We start from the raw sequence: 16,652 nt of genomic DNA on the forward strand, positions 1-16,652 counted from the left end.
GAAAGAAAGAGTAGGGCCTATTCATTAAGATAATAATCGAAATTTAACGGCGTTATTTAAGTAATAATACTCGCGAATAAAACTGTATTTCTAGTTTGTGTCAATCAGAAATTCTCGTATATAAATGCATTCCACTATCGAAGTGTAGGAGTCAAGTAGAATACCATTTCAGATTGATTACAATTCATGAGGGACTAATACAATTTTTACTCTTTGAAAAACACTTCGTACAATCTGGCAAATCGCTCAATTCAACGGACATTCTTTTATTACATTTCTAAAGTTCAGTTAGTAACGTATCCAAGTTAGAAATGACCTAACTGAAACCAGTGGCGATAAGAACGTAACTCGTTGTCGTCTTTTTCGCTGGTGGATAGTAAGTTTTCTCACTGTGACAAACTAAAAGTACCTCTGAGAATAACAACATGACATCTAGTGATAAGAGAAAGCAAACTTTACCATTAACTTTTCTTTTCTCTTTGGAGACTTTTTAACTAGTCACAAGAAAATTGTACTTATAATAATACGTGTAAATATAAGAGAAATTTCGAAAACACAATAATTGTAGTTTAATTATTAGAAATATATATATATATTTCTCTCGGTTTTCGGCTATCAAAAGAGGCAAAGTGATTAAAACCTTGAAACGACTGATTTGACGACTATCATGGGTCCTATTTTCTTACACAAGAAATGACCTGGACAGCAATGGTCGTGATCTCTAGTGTGGCGTTGACATTACATGGTTATCGTTCGGTACTGTTGTATACGCTTGATTTCATTAGCCTTACAGACAGTATTTACTTCTTTCTATTAACGCCAAAATTTATGGAGCATGTTCTACTTTAATCGCTAACAACCCGTTACGGTCATTCCAAGAACGGGCATCGAAGGTTTAGATACATCCTTATATGGTTTATTTTACTTCTTATGTGGCGCTACATAATTTATATGAGAGTTTGTCTATGTCACGTGTTATCATTTTATAATCGTAGAATTTTCTATTATTTTAATTACTGCTATAACTTTAGTTCTCTGTAACTTAGTTTTGCATTAAATGAAATTAATAAAAATTATATTTTCTTAAAGTTTAATGATTAAGTTACATATAATTCTTCGTTTACTAAATCTTAGTTAAGTGAAAGATACGCTTCTACAACTTCTAAGGAAGATAGATATAGAGGAAAATTTATTTGACTTTTTTCATATAGAATTAAATTTAGACTAAAAAAACTTTAAGTTAATTTTAAATAATTGAAATAAAAAACGTTTTATACTTTTAAAATAACTTTTAACTCATCAGACGCAATTTTAATCTCTGTGTTAATGTATAGAGTGGTCCAAAAGTATTTATTTTTTGTTAAAAATATCTTCAAAATTTAACAATGAGATGTTATAACTTTAAATTTTTTTTAACCTTATCTAGTATTGATACTAAATTTAAACTGTCGTTAATATATATATATAAAAGTATTCTGCTATAAAAAAATAATCTTTGGACAATTCTTTCCCTCGAGAGAATGATGACTCAATAACATCATTTTTTTTCCCCGAAGATAATCGCAAAATGGTTATTGCCTGAATATTACAAAAGCACTAAAGTTGGATAGATAATTATTCTATTAAGAGGCAAATCAACCTTTTAATAAGTTGAGAATTCGATAGCTACTTTAGTCATTTTCAGATGAAAATTACTGGTTTTGAGTTTAGTTTTAATAGTATATTTATATTTTAGTTAAATTTTAATGAATGAAAAATAGCTTAAATAACTTTTTTACTAATTAAACTTCAATTAAATTAGTTATTAAAAATAGTTCTAAATCGAATTTTATTTAAATAATATTTTAAGTACGGTAATATGTTTATAATATGTAAAACACGTAATTCAGAACCTTACTATTATTGTTAGGATAACAGTTGATATATTAATGTACAGTACAGGGTAGCCCAAAAGTCTCTTAACGTAGGCTATAATAGGGCATTCGCCTTTACTAAATAATGATGAATAAAAAATATGAGACCTTAAGCTATAGATTTATAACGCGAGGCCCTAAGCTGCAGCTCGTTTAGCTTATGCCCTGCATATTAAATGCTACTATTTTTAAAACAGTAGTCCATATTTTTATATTTTTTGGACTTAAACTTTATTGGAATAAACTTCAGATTTTTCTCTTCTTTACAAATAAAAATGAAAGCATTTTGAGATTATTTTTAAAGTATAAGTTACAATAAATTATTAATATTAAAGAAAAAATATGTAGCGATATCGAAAAAATGGTAAAATTGGAAGTGTGCTTAAAATATCGTGAAGGATAACTTGGGAAAAATATTATAATTGTGCTATATATGTCTACTAAGTGCTGCTTTTCAGAATAGAACTTCAGTGATCAATCAATATATTTCTTATAGAAGGAAGTGCCTACATTCAACCATCCTTATACTACTTGCTTGAATAAACATTCTTGAAGATATGCTTAGCTAATAGAAGACTATTCATTTTACTATTTATTCATAAACATTTTAAAAGTTAAAAAGTATCTATTTAGTTAAAAATATATATACAGTATATCTAAGATAAAATTTAGTTACTTAAGTAAAATGATATTGATAAAAATCAATATAATTTTCTCAAAATGGAATAAAATGTAGAACAGGGTTAAATTCAAAGTGAATAAGTGATTAAATGTAGAACCGGATGAGATAAACGAGCGGTTGCTTAGGGCCTGACGATACGAGTGGAAAGACAGCACGGGCCTCGGTAAAATCACCGGACTGCTCGGTCTTTCCCTAACCACATTTACCCATCTACCCATCCAATTGGATCCGACCCGCCAATCTTTTTATTTGGGGAGATTTTTCCATATTTTCTCTTTCACACATTTCCTTGCAAAGAAACAAAGAAGTTTACTTTAAAAAAAGGGCTCTCGGGCTCCCTATAAGGGCCCGAGCATCGTTACTACACCAACGGAAGGTATCACGCTTCTAAATTTATTATTAGTGGAAGAAATGCTCATATATTAAAATCGTAACAAGTTTCTGATTAAAAAAAGAAAAAAAAAACATTTTTATTCTTAAAATTTTAACTTAGTAATTAATTAAAGGATTTTATCTAGTTATAAACTTAATTATAACTTTTTCATAAATAAAAATCCTAATTTTTATTAACATTAGGACCAAGATATAATTTTATTATTAAGTTGACATTAATAAATTATTCTCAAATAATATGATTTTAATTTTTGAATTTTAATAATCCCCGTAGGATAAAATTTTATAATAATCAAAATTTTATATAGAAACAAAAAGTTGATCACTTTCTCTTCGGATCAGGTGAATAATTAATTGCCTTCGAGTGTCAATGTTTAAAAAAGTAAACGTTAAAATCATCAATTAACCTAATGGTGAAAGAAACGCCATAGGTGAAGATACGTTATTCAATTAATCATAAAAGCAATTTCGGAATGAAAAACAGCTCATTTCTTGTCAACACTTTCACATTTGTTCCAACAGGTAATTTAAACTTATTAATTTTCTGATATTTTTTAACTAACTTGCCTAAGTTTAATCTCACAAAAATATTTCTTATAACTTCAAAAATTTAGTATAAATTTCTTTTTATAAAGCCTGTAAATTCACTATAAAATCATTTTTAAAAAAACCTGTGAATTTAGTATAAAAATTTTTTAAACAGGAAAAAAAAATTGTATTTTTTACGCTAATTTCTGAATTAAAAACCTTGTTTTCGCCCGTTTTAAAGCTTAAAAAATTAAAAAAGAGAAAATTTTTATTATTTAATTTACTTTAATTTTAATTACATCGATAAATTGAAGTTAGATTTTTCTCAATGAAATTCTTTATTTGACCAGTTGAAAAGAGCGAAGAAGTTCTTTCGAGTTAAAGATTTCTGAACAAATAAGAAACTTGGACAGAGAAAAATCCAGTGATAGTCTGAATCAATACAGAAATTATTAGTTCTGTACGGCGACTGTTCGCTCGAGGACATGTGTTAGATTTTTAGTGGTCCCCTAACAAAAGCTGCATTGGCAACCTATACACGTGTCTAGCATAACTTCTTACAACTAATGTTCCGAATGCGATTCGAAAAGAGTTCCTGTATCATCCCCAACCAACAAAAAAATTGCTTCTAAAGATCCGTTATATATCTTGGGTTTTATTAGAGTCGTGAGCCAATTTTCTCATTATTAATAAACTTAAGCACTCGGTAACTGCAATGACATTTTAGGAAGTTGAGCGAGGGCTAATAAAACTTAACGATATTTCTTTCTTGATTGAAAATAATGTAAATTAAACCATCGTTTAATTTTCAAACTTTATAATGTTTTAACTTCGAATTTCTTAAAATTTACAGAAAAATATAAGCCCCGTTTACTTTATTTTCTTGTTTTGAATGAAAAATCGCTCTACATATCGATCCGATCATACAGTCTCTTACGAAAAGATTTATATTTAAATATAGGCCTATAAGTTACTGCTGAGATGTATTAATACATAAACTAGTTACAGCTACTCTATGGGCCCCAATCTAGGGCCTCCCGGGCCTTTCTACATCTGACTTGACACATTTCCCCCCTCTTAATACACTCGAAATGATATAAAATTGATTTTCTAGTCTTCATAATTAAACTTTTATACAGATTCAGACTAGGCCTCTGTATAGACCCAGGCCATTGAATTACAGCTTCTCATCGGTTCTATATACAGTATAAGTATCTAAACAGCAACTTATTATTAGATATTAATATATCTAAGCAGCAACTTTCATATTTATCTACTCTAAATTAGCATAGTTACGACATAATTTAGATATAAAATTAGCCCGTAAGCCTACAGAATACGCTAATTCCTCAACTGTATCTAATTTTATTAAATAATACACAAAATATTTCGGTGAAAGCGAAATTTAATCTATTTAGAATAAATTAAAGAAGAAAAATTGAAATATTTAATGCTTTATAAATAAGCAAAACACAAATTAAAAGATGTAGTTTGTTATATTAGAGTACACGAGTATAGGGAGCAAGTTAGAAAGAGCAGCGATAATGCGGACATCATTTGTAATTGAAGAAAGCCGAGGTTAATAAATTCTGTTAGATGTACAGTCCATTGATCATCGGTGTTGCTTCGATCATTATTTTATTCATTGAATTTTCTTTTTATGAATTAATTACATTTCCACCAAAAAAGGACCAAAGACCGTATCCAATCGCAAAACCAGCCATAATTCGCCAGCTTGACTAATGGTCCAAGGGAGCTTTATGAAGTAAAATGGTATTAGTCTGCTCTATTGTCTTATTCTTTTTAGCCATCTGGCCATAGAAACACTTCTTTTGTCCTTCGAATCTGTTCCGCTGCGATATTCGATACCTTAAAAGGTCCTGCCTTTTTCCCCCTTCCTCCCTCTTCGTCCTCTCCTCTCGTCCCTCTTCCTGTTTTTTTGTGATTTCTGATTGCTTTTAAATTATTCAATGAATAGTTATTTGCATGATTTTTATTATGTTAAAAATAAATATTTATGACATTTTTCTTTACTTAAGTTATATCCACTTCTACACAAATTAATTTCGGATACAGATAAAATTTGCGTATATAGAACGACTCGACAGTCAGTTAACCATTCGAAATACTAAATTACTCTTCTATTCAAACACTGCTATTTACAAACATTACTAAATCGCTTATAAAATATGCAATTAACTGACTTTTGAAGCATTCTACATAATGAAAAGAAAGGCATCAACTTAAATTTGTACAGAAATATATAGGTTTAAAATAAATAGTATGGGAGATGCTCATTGATGTACTGTACAGTACATTTCTTATCGTCACTGTATTTAAGATTCATACGTGAATCCATATAGAATCTGTTCAAAATTCGTGAATCTACAAAATATAAAATATGTAGTTCTAAACTTTAACAGTAGGTCCTTATGTAGCTCACTGTATATAAGACCGCATATTATACCAAAATTCTATAAACATATGGTAACTCGGTAGTCAACATCCTACTTTGAATTCCATAAATAAAATATGAAGAGAAAAAGCATCTTTACAAATAAAATAGAGAATCACATGATATCAAAGTTGATACAATGTAAATATTCGATAGAGTTTTTTAAATTTATACATGAAATTAAATGAATTAATTTAATTTTTGCGTAAGTTAAACTATCATCTCAATTGAATTATATAGTTTTTATTAACTTATTGACATATAAATAATGGGAAAAATGAAGATTTATTGACTAAAATTTAATTAAAATTTGCATATTTAACAGATGAATTTCTCACACGTGAGAATAACGCTTTAACATAAATAGCGGAGTAAAAAATTTGGTTCCACTTAACATATAATACTTTCTATTCATAATATAATATTTTAAAAAGTATAAAATTCCATTAAGATAACGTTTTAAATCTAGTTTATTTTAAGAGCAACGTTTATTTTAACAAATGATGTTGAAGCACAGCAGAAGAATTTTAATAATTTGTTCTTCTTAAATAAGACCATCCATACATATATATGTATTTTTGCAAATATATATATTTTTTATTTAATTTAGAATTTCATTTCTTATGTTTATTTATTTACGGTTGAAGGAATTATGTTGCACAGAAGAAGTTTTGATTAGAATTAATTTTGGCACAAAGGTATTCATCTACTCATCAGATGTTATTGTTTAGGAAGAGGAGGGCCTGAATCGAGCAAACCAAGTCGACTACCTCAGGGGAGACGAGAAATGAGTCAGGTTGTTCTGCCAGGGGATGTATATATTTCATACACCAGTACCGACTGCAACAATCTTAATTGAGATTAATAAAGATCTGGCGAGCTCCATCCATCTTTCGAATGTGGATGAAAAATTCTTTGCTACTCTTCCAGCGGGACTAGTCCTCCATCAAAGCTTGATTCCCAATTGGATTCACTCCCTATGCATTTATATTTATTTATTTGTAGACGGGACACTTTCTCTCGCCTGTCTTGACCCAGTTTGTGTATGAAAACACATCTGCTGCTTCTCTTTATTTAGTAATAAATATCAGGTAACATTTTTGTAGATGAGTTATTTTATGAGAAAGAAATGTTTCCAGTGGTTCCGCTTGAATTATTTATAATTTTTCTTATAAAAAGATTATTACAAGTTTAGAGCGAATTCAAGATTGTAGTCAGCGAATTACAACCCTTTTTTCAAAATATTTAAGAAATTTATTGCATTCTTTATACGGGAAGGCAAAAGATATTTTAATATTAAAACTGTTTTATTCTTTATGACAATTTTGAATACAAGTAATAATAAAATTTTACATTTAAAACGCTTTAATTCGTAAAATTTTAGAATTATATGCATTTTATGACGTTTTCAAATACTAATTCCGATTAAAATACTGATAGAAGAGCAATTTAATTAAATTTAATAAATTAGAAAATGTATATAAATTTAAATATAATGTAAACACTCATTAAAAACTTTAATTTTTAAAATGTTAAGAGAATAAGTTACGAGTTGGCCAAACGTGGGGAGAAGATAATGCTATATCGGTTACATTTATTATTAACAAAAATGAAAAACAATTATAACCAATATTTTTACGAGTAACTAATTTCATATTCGTTTAAAATTTATAGATATTTCTCCATTAAACTTTCCACAAATTAACTAACACTAAGCGATAAATCTATATTAGATTTTAATTTTAAATTGATAAGAAAGTATTCAACACGTTAAATATTTAAAAAAATCTCTCAGCAAACAGTTAAATCAAACAGTTTACTTAATTTTTTTTTATTAAGGGTGGAACAGAAGTGTTAAAAAGTAAATTTATTATCACTTATTGCGAGAGTAAAAAGAATAAAGATAAATAGCCATAGCAGATGTTTTTCGGATTTTTAAATCGACTTAATAAATCAATATCAATTATAACTACTAATTATAAAAATTTCGGTAAATATTTAATAAATTTATCCGATTCTCATTAATAATAAAACTGTGGATAATCAAAAAATCCTATTTCTTTTCAATGCTCTTAATTAGATTGGATAAAATTTTTTCTCGAACAAGTAATCAGGTAACGTTGCAATTAAAAGCTTGCAAACTTGTAATTTAGTCAAAATGTATTAATGATTGGCCATAAATATCAATTTCTCATAAAAAATCTAAATATAGTAAGCCACTATGATGACTCCGCTACTATCAGGTAGTTTTAAACAGGAAATCTTAACTTGTACTCTTGACGTACTTGACATAGAAGTAGAGGAAATATCGGTAGACACCCAGATGTTTTTTTCTTTTTTTCTCAAACAGCGATCATGTTACTCTTCCATCGCCATTCGTCACATGCTTCTATAAAGGTTCTGGTTAACCTCATAGTCTGTAAGGGATTCGGACCTCACAAGTGTGAAGTCGTTGCTTAGTCCCATAGCTGTGTGTCATTTATCTCTCATACCGTATAATATATAGTTTGCCACTTCACGACTGACAGTAGATACATGATCTGGCCGCACTGAAAACACTTGCCAACATTCTGTAAATGGTATTTTAGGATGAGTTCTATCTCCCTTCATAACACTTTCATAAGGGTAAATAGTGCAACGTTCTTATTTCGCAGGTGCTTGGCGCTTGTAGAAATTAAAATGTATTCTTCTTTTTTCCTATTTTAAATAAGTAACGATGCCTAAAATGGGGCATTAAATAAATTTTCAAATATTAATATTTTAAAATGTTACTATCGATCCGATGATTTTGAATAAAAGTACTCTCATTTATAACACTCGTGCGAAACCTTTTAGAGGTCTTCTTTTACATCCTGCTTACTACAGCCATTACCAACCTGTGGTCCGTGGACTCTCACATTATTTATCAGTCAATTTACGTATGAGTTCTTGCTATAGCTAAAGGTTTAGGGCCTTCGCGTTTAAGGGCCTCCCGTTTTTACCCAATCATTTTTCAGAGGTCTCCTTTAGTGTTTCGGCGTAGAGATTGTAAGATTTATTTCAATGTGTTCTCGTTTCAACTGTGCATTGCGCTATGGGGTTTCGCTTAACGAATTTAATTTAAACACGAACTGATTTAATTGTGAATATTTCGTTGATAAACTTTATTCTATTATAAATCTATTTCTTATTTAGCTACGTTTATACACACTAATAAAGTTATAATATAAAATAAAATATTGAAAAAAAATACTTCGATAATTTAGTCATCAATTGAGGAAATGATTATTCCATCTTAAGGAATATACAGATTTTTTTTAAATTTCAAACGGAATCCATCAACTTTAAAAGCTTACAGATCGCTGATCTAATATAATATAATTGCCATTTGCAAAAAAAAAAAAAAAAACACAAGAGTCTTAGTTAAGTTTTTTATTACAACTTCATAGAGTTGTTATAACAAGATTTTTTCATATAAAAGTGCTTATTCATACTTTAAAAAGATGTTACAAAAAATAATTTATCGTGACTTAGGCCTAAACTTACGTAAATAATTTTTCAAATTAAAGAATAAAAAAATAAAAATAATAAACAGAATTTAGATTTATAACGTTTTAAAATAAAGCAAATTCTATAATATTAGATAAATAAATTATTAAGAAAAACATTTTTTAAAGCGAAGAATTAAGATAAGAACGTAGTAAAGTCAGCAAACATCGTATTGGTCTATTCATAGTGTATTCTTTACTGATCATTTAATTCTGGACGACTAATTAATTATAAAGACCATTTAATCCACCCCATAAAGTTCTCTAGACACACATTTAGAAGAGTTTTACAAGGGATCAATTGGTTTTCATAATTAATCTCTATTTTTAAACCTCTTACAACCCCGATAATCCTACAAATTCGAAACTAAAAACACTATTGTTACTTTCTACGATAGCACTTGAATTAGATGTCGGATGTTTTGACGGATACAGTAGAAGAGATATCATGTACAAAATAAATGGAGCGGGTTTATTCCCTCATTTCGTTTATTTCACAAATATTATTCTTGCACAAATGAGTATAGACTCTATTAAAATCCAGATAAGTTGGGACGATATGCGATCGTCCTTTGACTTAATAAACCAATGATACGTTTATGGTATAGCAGCACCTTACTATCGCTAGTATCAACAACCCATTTAGACAATGATTTCCAATTAACAAGGTGTCATGTCTGCGAGCCAGAATGAATTATCTCAGATAATGGTTCCCTCGGGTCCACCAGTCTATGCCAAGGGACTGTGTGAGGCTGAATTACTGAGAATTGGAAAGAATTACCAGTCATTAAATGGATGACAGTGCACTACAATGCTTTGGAGAGACATAAAAAGTTGTATAGTGCGACAAAACACTGCTTATTATTGACTGAAATAAGTGAATGTGTTCCTTGTAAATCTTTAAAAAATGTTCAACAACCGACAATTAACTATTCTTAATTGATGACTTTTTAAAATTGTCTTCGTTTCTAAATTGAAAAAATGGACAATTCCTTTTGAAAAACACATTTGTTTTGGTGTTTATATAGGTGTAAAATATATAATTTGAGGAGAAAAGAATTAATATCAAAATCATTTTTGAGGCCTTCTGTATATTAAACAAAAAGTGAGAGGTCGGGGTTTTCCTCGACATTTGAAAGGGCCTGACCTCTTATTAAGTATATATGAATACGTGTACTTGTCTTTAATACCTTTTAACTTGCTTAAGAAAACGAGTTATCAAAACTTTTAATGAGTTACGTATTTAAGAAGTCCTTAAAAGACATAAATCATTAATCCCATTGAATTTTTGTGTATTAAGGAATGTATTATTCAGAAAATATAATGCAATTTTTTTTTAACTTTGTTTTGTGTTTTTAATATACTGAAAGGCCTCAAAGAGGTAGGTGATTCGGGCCTCTCTCGACGTCTGAAAGGCTCTAACTAAGTTATTTTTGAATATTTTTCAATCAAATCAGTTATATAATTACCGTTCATAACAGTTTTTACTTATCAAAACGAGTTTATCGTAAGATTTGATGCATGAAATGATTCTTTGATCTATTAAATAAGATTTGCTAATGAAATTTAACATCTTGAAATCAAGTAGACTACCTTTACTCATTTAATCATCTTTCAAATGTTAATTAATAAACTTAGTTAAGTTCAAAAATAGTGATTTTTAATTAATTTTCCTCTTAAATGATACTTAAAAAAGTAAAATATATTAAATAAAATGCATTTTAAAACAGAGATAAGGATGAAGGATGAAGATTGTGAGTGAGTAACTCTTTAATTATTAAGCCCTATATTCTCTTAAAATGTATTCGAAATTCTGAAATTACTCTTTATTTATTTTTAATTATAATAATATTATACGAATTTATTTTAAATAAATTATTTATTTTTATATTTTTTAAGGAATTTTGTTACTATTTTTTATATTTTTAAATATATTTTCAAACGCCAGATGGAAGCACTTTGCTTTCTTAATTTATAGCAAATCATAAATATATTTTTTTTCTTATTTTTCTGAAGAAATTAATATTTAAGTGCATTGTAAATCGGTTCGTTTGTCTGGCTACTGCCTAATCTCTATAAAACTATGAAGGGCATTTTAAATGATTAATAAAATTTAAATTATTCAATTATCGTATAGTTTGTTGCACTGCATGTTGCCAGAGAGAATTTAGACTTGTCAAGAGGTCCTTTTCTTTCTATCAGATAATAATAAATTAAAAAAAAAATATATATATATATATATATATATAAAGCTGTAAAAAGGATCTAAACTACACTATGTTATCTTGAGGCTTCACTCTTAGAGGAGTTTTAGCTCACTTAGGCTATAAATCAGCCCCTGGTTGTCATCAATATATAAATCTTGACGAAGCAATTCAATTTTTTAATATGAGAAATTCAAGTAAAAAATTAAATACATAATAACTTTATCTTTACTGTTTGGTATTTTTATATAGACGCATTCACTTTTGGTTTTGTGGTTCACACGGCACTTCAGTACTTAATATAGTATTCAGTGTACTGTAATGCAGGACCGCTCATAGGATAATAAGGGCCGGAGACAAAATTTATATTGGAGTCCTACAACAAATTAGATTATTATATTAAGAAAGTAAACGAAAAAAAAAAAAAACATTGTAAAAGGGCCCTGAATTCCTCGACATTCGAGGGCAAATTGCTTCTTTTGCACCCCCGCCCTTTGGCTGTCCCTGCTGTAATATCACTATATTTTGATAAAACAAAAATATAAAATTTATCTACAAAAATGTGCTAATATTTTTTCTGAATTATTAATAATTTAATTTTTAATATCTTTTATTATTCTTTCGAAAATAGCTGATGTCAGTGTTAAAGTTAGTGCTGTACAGTGTTTATTGGATATAGAATTGTTAATTGTGTTCCTACGGCTTATAGATAAATTTACATTATATTATCATTATAATCTATCATCTTTGGTATTTTACAATATATATTGCAATTTATTTGAAATTTTTTGGCAAATTGGTCATTAAAATTGTAATATAAATGAATGTTTTTTATATACTATATTTACAACTTCAATTGACGAATTATCAAATAAGAATTGGAACTACATTTAAAAATTGATTATACAAAACACTAAATTTTTTAAAAATCGAAAAGTATTTTCTAACTTTTATCTTAAGAAAGAATTTATCTATAATTTTATAAATTTACTGTTTTTCCTCTCCCACTTTACGTGCATGTCGGAACGTTTCGTGTTCTGATACGCAACTTTTGAGCTAAACACTTTTAATATAGTGTATGTATATTAAGAGATAATATATTATTGGTGACATAAACATTAAAGGTCTAAAGTCAGAGCTTAAGTATGGGGGTTACCACTGGTACCGTTTACTAAGAATCGAAACTTGGATCTAAATCAAGAAAACCAAACTATCAGGAAAAAAAAAATGCAGAAATTACAGATGTTTCTTAATAACAATTTATATTAGGATCCAAGAAAATTACATTCTGTCTTATTAGGATATAGTATGGATTTAGTAGTCTCTTGCAAGCATTCATAGAAAGATGATTACAATACGCTTGCAAAGTGCACATTTTAATAAATTCTATGCTTTTATTAATTAAGAATTGTTAAATATTTACATTCTTAACGAATTCTAATGAATATTATTGTTACAACATGAAAAAAGTTTATGTATTCCAAGCTTATTGACATGAATAATTGCAAGAGTAATGAGTAGAAACTCGTTCCCATGCTTAGCAACGATAACATAAGTTTGTATTCAACTCGAACTGTTATATTCGCAGAATTCGCTGATTGCTAACAAGCTTATAATAGCGTATATTAACCCTGAAATACATCCAGATGTCCATGTAAGAATCAACCACATGTTTGCTTGTAATTCAATACATAAAGTGTAGAATACAGAATGAAAAAGATGTTTTTAAACTCGCAATTATGGCATAAATATTTGATAAACTATATGTCAAATACCTTTATGCCTGGCAGAATTCAAAAATATTTTTCAGGTGAACAGTTCAAGAGATAATTACAGTTTAGAATGATTTTAGCGTAGGCGTAGCACTTGAAGATACTATATCATATATTGTTACACGTGGTAATCATCAACCGTGATATATTTATTCTTCATTTCTGTTTATGCGCTTGATTTCTTAGAAACAATTTAAAAGATTAAAATTATTTTAATTATTAAAATATTATGATTTTTGCGCTTTTATAAGCGAATGCGGAAATTATTTCGGATATAAAGATCGCTAAGAAGGGTCATAGTTCAACCCTTTTCCTTAATAGCTTCTTACTATCTTAAGCTCGCATCTTCATACTTGACCCAAGTTCAGAGGTTAAGATAACAGTTGAAGGGTGGAGGTTCTGGATTATGTCGGTATTTCTTTGTCTGTTTTGTATCACTTTACAAAACGATTGTTTATAATTTAAATATTTATACATACGTATAAAAAACTTCGGCATCGAGTTACAAAGCTTTTAATAGATTTGATATATATATATATTTTTTTTCCTTTTATTTGTCTTTTTATTTAGTACCTAATGAGTTTAAAAAAATGAAATTTGTTGTTTAAATTGGTTAAAATTTATATATTTAATTCAGTTTTTCGTTATTAATTGTTTTATATGTTACTGTAGATTTAATTAATAAAAGTTTATTTTCAGTAGAAAAATGCATCATAAATAGAGTTTCTTTTGAGCTTTACAGGCCCTATTTATACTGCCTTATAAACAGTTTACCATTTTTTAATATACTGGGTGCCATAAGAAGCCCGGGCAACTTACCTTTTGTGGCCCCCTGTGTATTAAAAAAATTGTAACACATCTTTAAGACGATTTAATTCAAGAAAAAAATTTTTGTAAACAAGAAATACAGCGGAATGATTTATCTGTAAAAAATATTTTGTCATTGTAAATATGAGGCCTCGACCCTGCGATCTTGCAGGCCTCTTCCTTAAAGGGTCTGATCATAAACCTTTTAATTTGTAAAGATTTATGTAAATTGTTCTCTAATGATGATTATATGAGGCTCAAAAATAGTTAATAGCAATTAAAATGTCAAAATGTTTATTTGAAGCGTGGAGAAATACCTTGCTATTTGTGAATTGAATTAAAAAGTAATCTTAGGCCTTTTTCTCTAGTAAAATACTTTACCAATAAGTGCTTAATCATATTTACTTATAACTGAAGTTCACCAAAAAAACTTTATTAAATCTTAATCTGATAAAAATTGTTCAATTTCTTATAAAAAAGTTTACTTCAGTTCTTAACTTTTGTTCAACTAATTCGAAGTAATTTTAGGTTTTTCGTTGAAGTTTTGTGGAGAACAATGTCTTGAGACCAAACAACATGTGTAGTTATTAGAGACAGGGCGAAATGTAGGAATTAAGGTTGCCCCAGGGTGCACAGCCATTTCTATGCGGTCCGGCACCTACAACTCTTCAGCAGATTCAAGATCCAATTAGAAGGACTGACAGACTAGGGGGCATTTGTCCTCTTTATTTACTCGGATTGACCTCTGCTGAGGTTAAAGATCTCACATAATACTGAAGAATTTCTGATCACTTCAAAGAATTAACAATGATCAATCTCTGCCTTGATTTGTAATTCCACGTTCTATCAACTGTACTCTTTAACACTAAGTAATAAGAATAAAACTGTGATAAATAACTGAACAAAATCTAGTCTTCTTGATAATTTAAAATTAATTATTTATTTATTCGTTTTTAATCACTAATATTTAATTTTTTAAAAATTGCTCTATACAGAACCTATGGACTTAGCTTATATACTTCTATATTATATTTTAAATATTTTAAAAATGATTATTATTGAAGCCCTTTTTAAAAGGAGTTTAACACATTTTACGTATTTCTCACGCTTAGATATTAGAATAATTGTGTATAGATTAGTAGAGAATTGGCCTATTTAGAGGCTCTAAGCTTCAACTAATTTTAGGGCCTATTAAGATTTATGAGTTTTCAAACCTTTCTTAATACTAATACAAGATAAATTTTATTATATCGAATATATTTTATTATTAAAAATAAGCTATAGAAATATTTAAGAATGTGTATCGAAAATATATAACAAGCATTACTTAAGGAACTTTAAAAATTCTGTAGAGAGATTTTTAAAAAAGAGAGGGTGAATATTTGACCTCGAGACTAATAAATTTTGACTAATCACATGAAATATTATTAATTCTAGTTACGGTTCAAGATTTAAATGGTTTATATCGTATATTTTTTTAATGAATTCATTTATCATTTACGATATCGTATTTTATACAGGATGATCAAAAAATTACTGTGTGCCTACACTACGTCGTTTATAGTATAGGCCTACGATAACTTTTGATCATTCTGTAGTAGTGAGATGTCACAGTTTAAAAAATTACAAGTTGTTTGATTTATTAACATTCAAAATAAAATGAATTAATAATATTTTATATTATTTTACCAAACAATTTATCTATGAAAGTTATTCGTGAATATTGGAAACGATTAATAAAATCATTAGAATTTCTTAACAATCTTTTTCGGATTTATTTAATTCATTATATCAGAAAATATTACGACCCCTATCTGACGTATTCTGTAGAAGAATTAGAGACCTTTTATTTTTAATTTCAGGATCATTGCACATCGTAGTAGTCTATACCATATCCTTTAGTAGGGTCAGAAGCACTCAATCCTTTCTATTTATAGCGAAAGATGCTGATGAATTGTGAGGCTCCAAAAAAAACTTTTACTCGTTTAAGGCCTCCACTTTACCAAGAAGTTTGGGAAACGTTGATTTAGAATATATTCAATAGTAGAGCTGGCAGACAGGGTGACAATAGAGATAATTTTTGCAACGTTCCTTTTTGATCTCGGATGAAATCATTCAACTGATTTGATTATCCAAAACCGGTTCCATATTTTGAGAATCCAGTGCAAAATAATATTGAAATTATAAGTTTAAGCATCTATAAACGCGTTTTGTTAAATTTTATAAACATTGTAATACATTTTTTTATATTCTTGGCTCATTGTAAATGAAATATCCTAAATTACTTAAATTGAACTACCTCAAACAATATAGCAATGAGTGTATGAGTTAGAAAGCCAAGTGATTTGATAACAATGTCGTTTATAATTTA

This window comes from Centruroides vittatus, unplaced genomic scaffold, assembly GCF_030686945.1.
Source record: "Centruroides vittatus isolate TY-2023 unplaced genomic scaffold, ASM3068694v2 contig_474, whole genome shotgun sequence".
In the NCBI taxonomy this organism is placed as follows: domain Eukaryota; kingdom Metazoa; phylum Arthropoda; class Arachnida; order Scorpiones; family Buthidae; genus Centruroides; species Centruroides vittatus.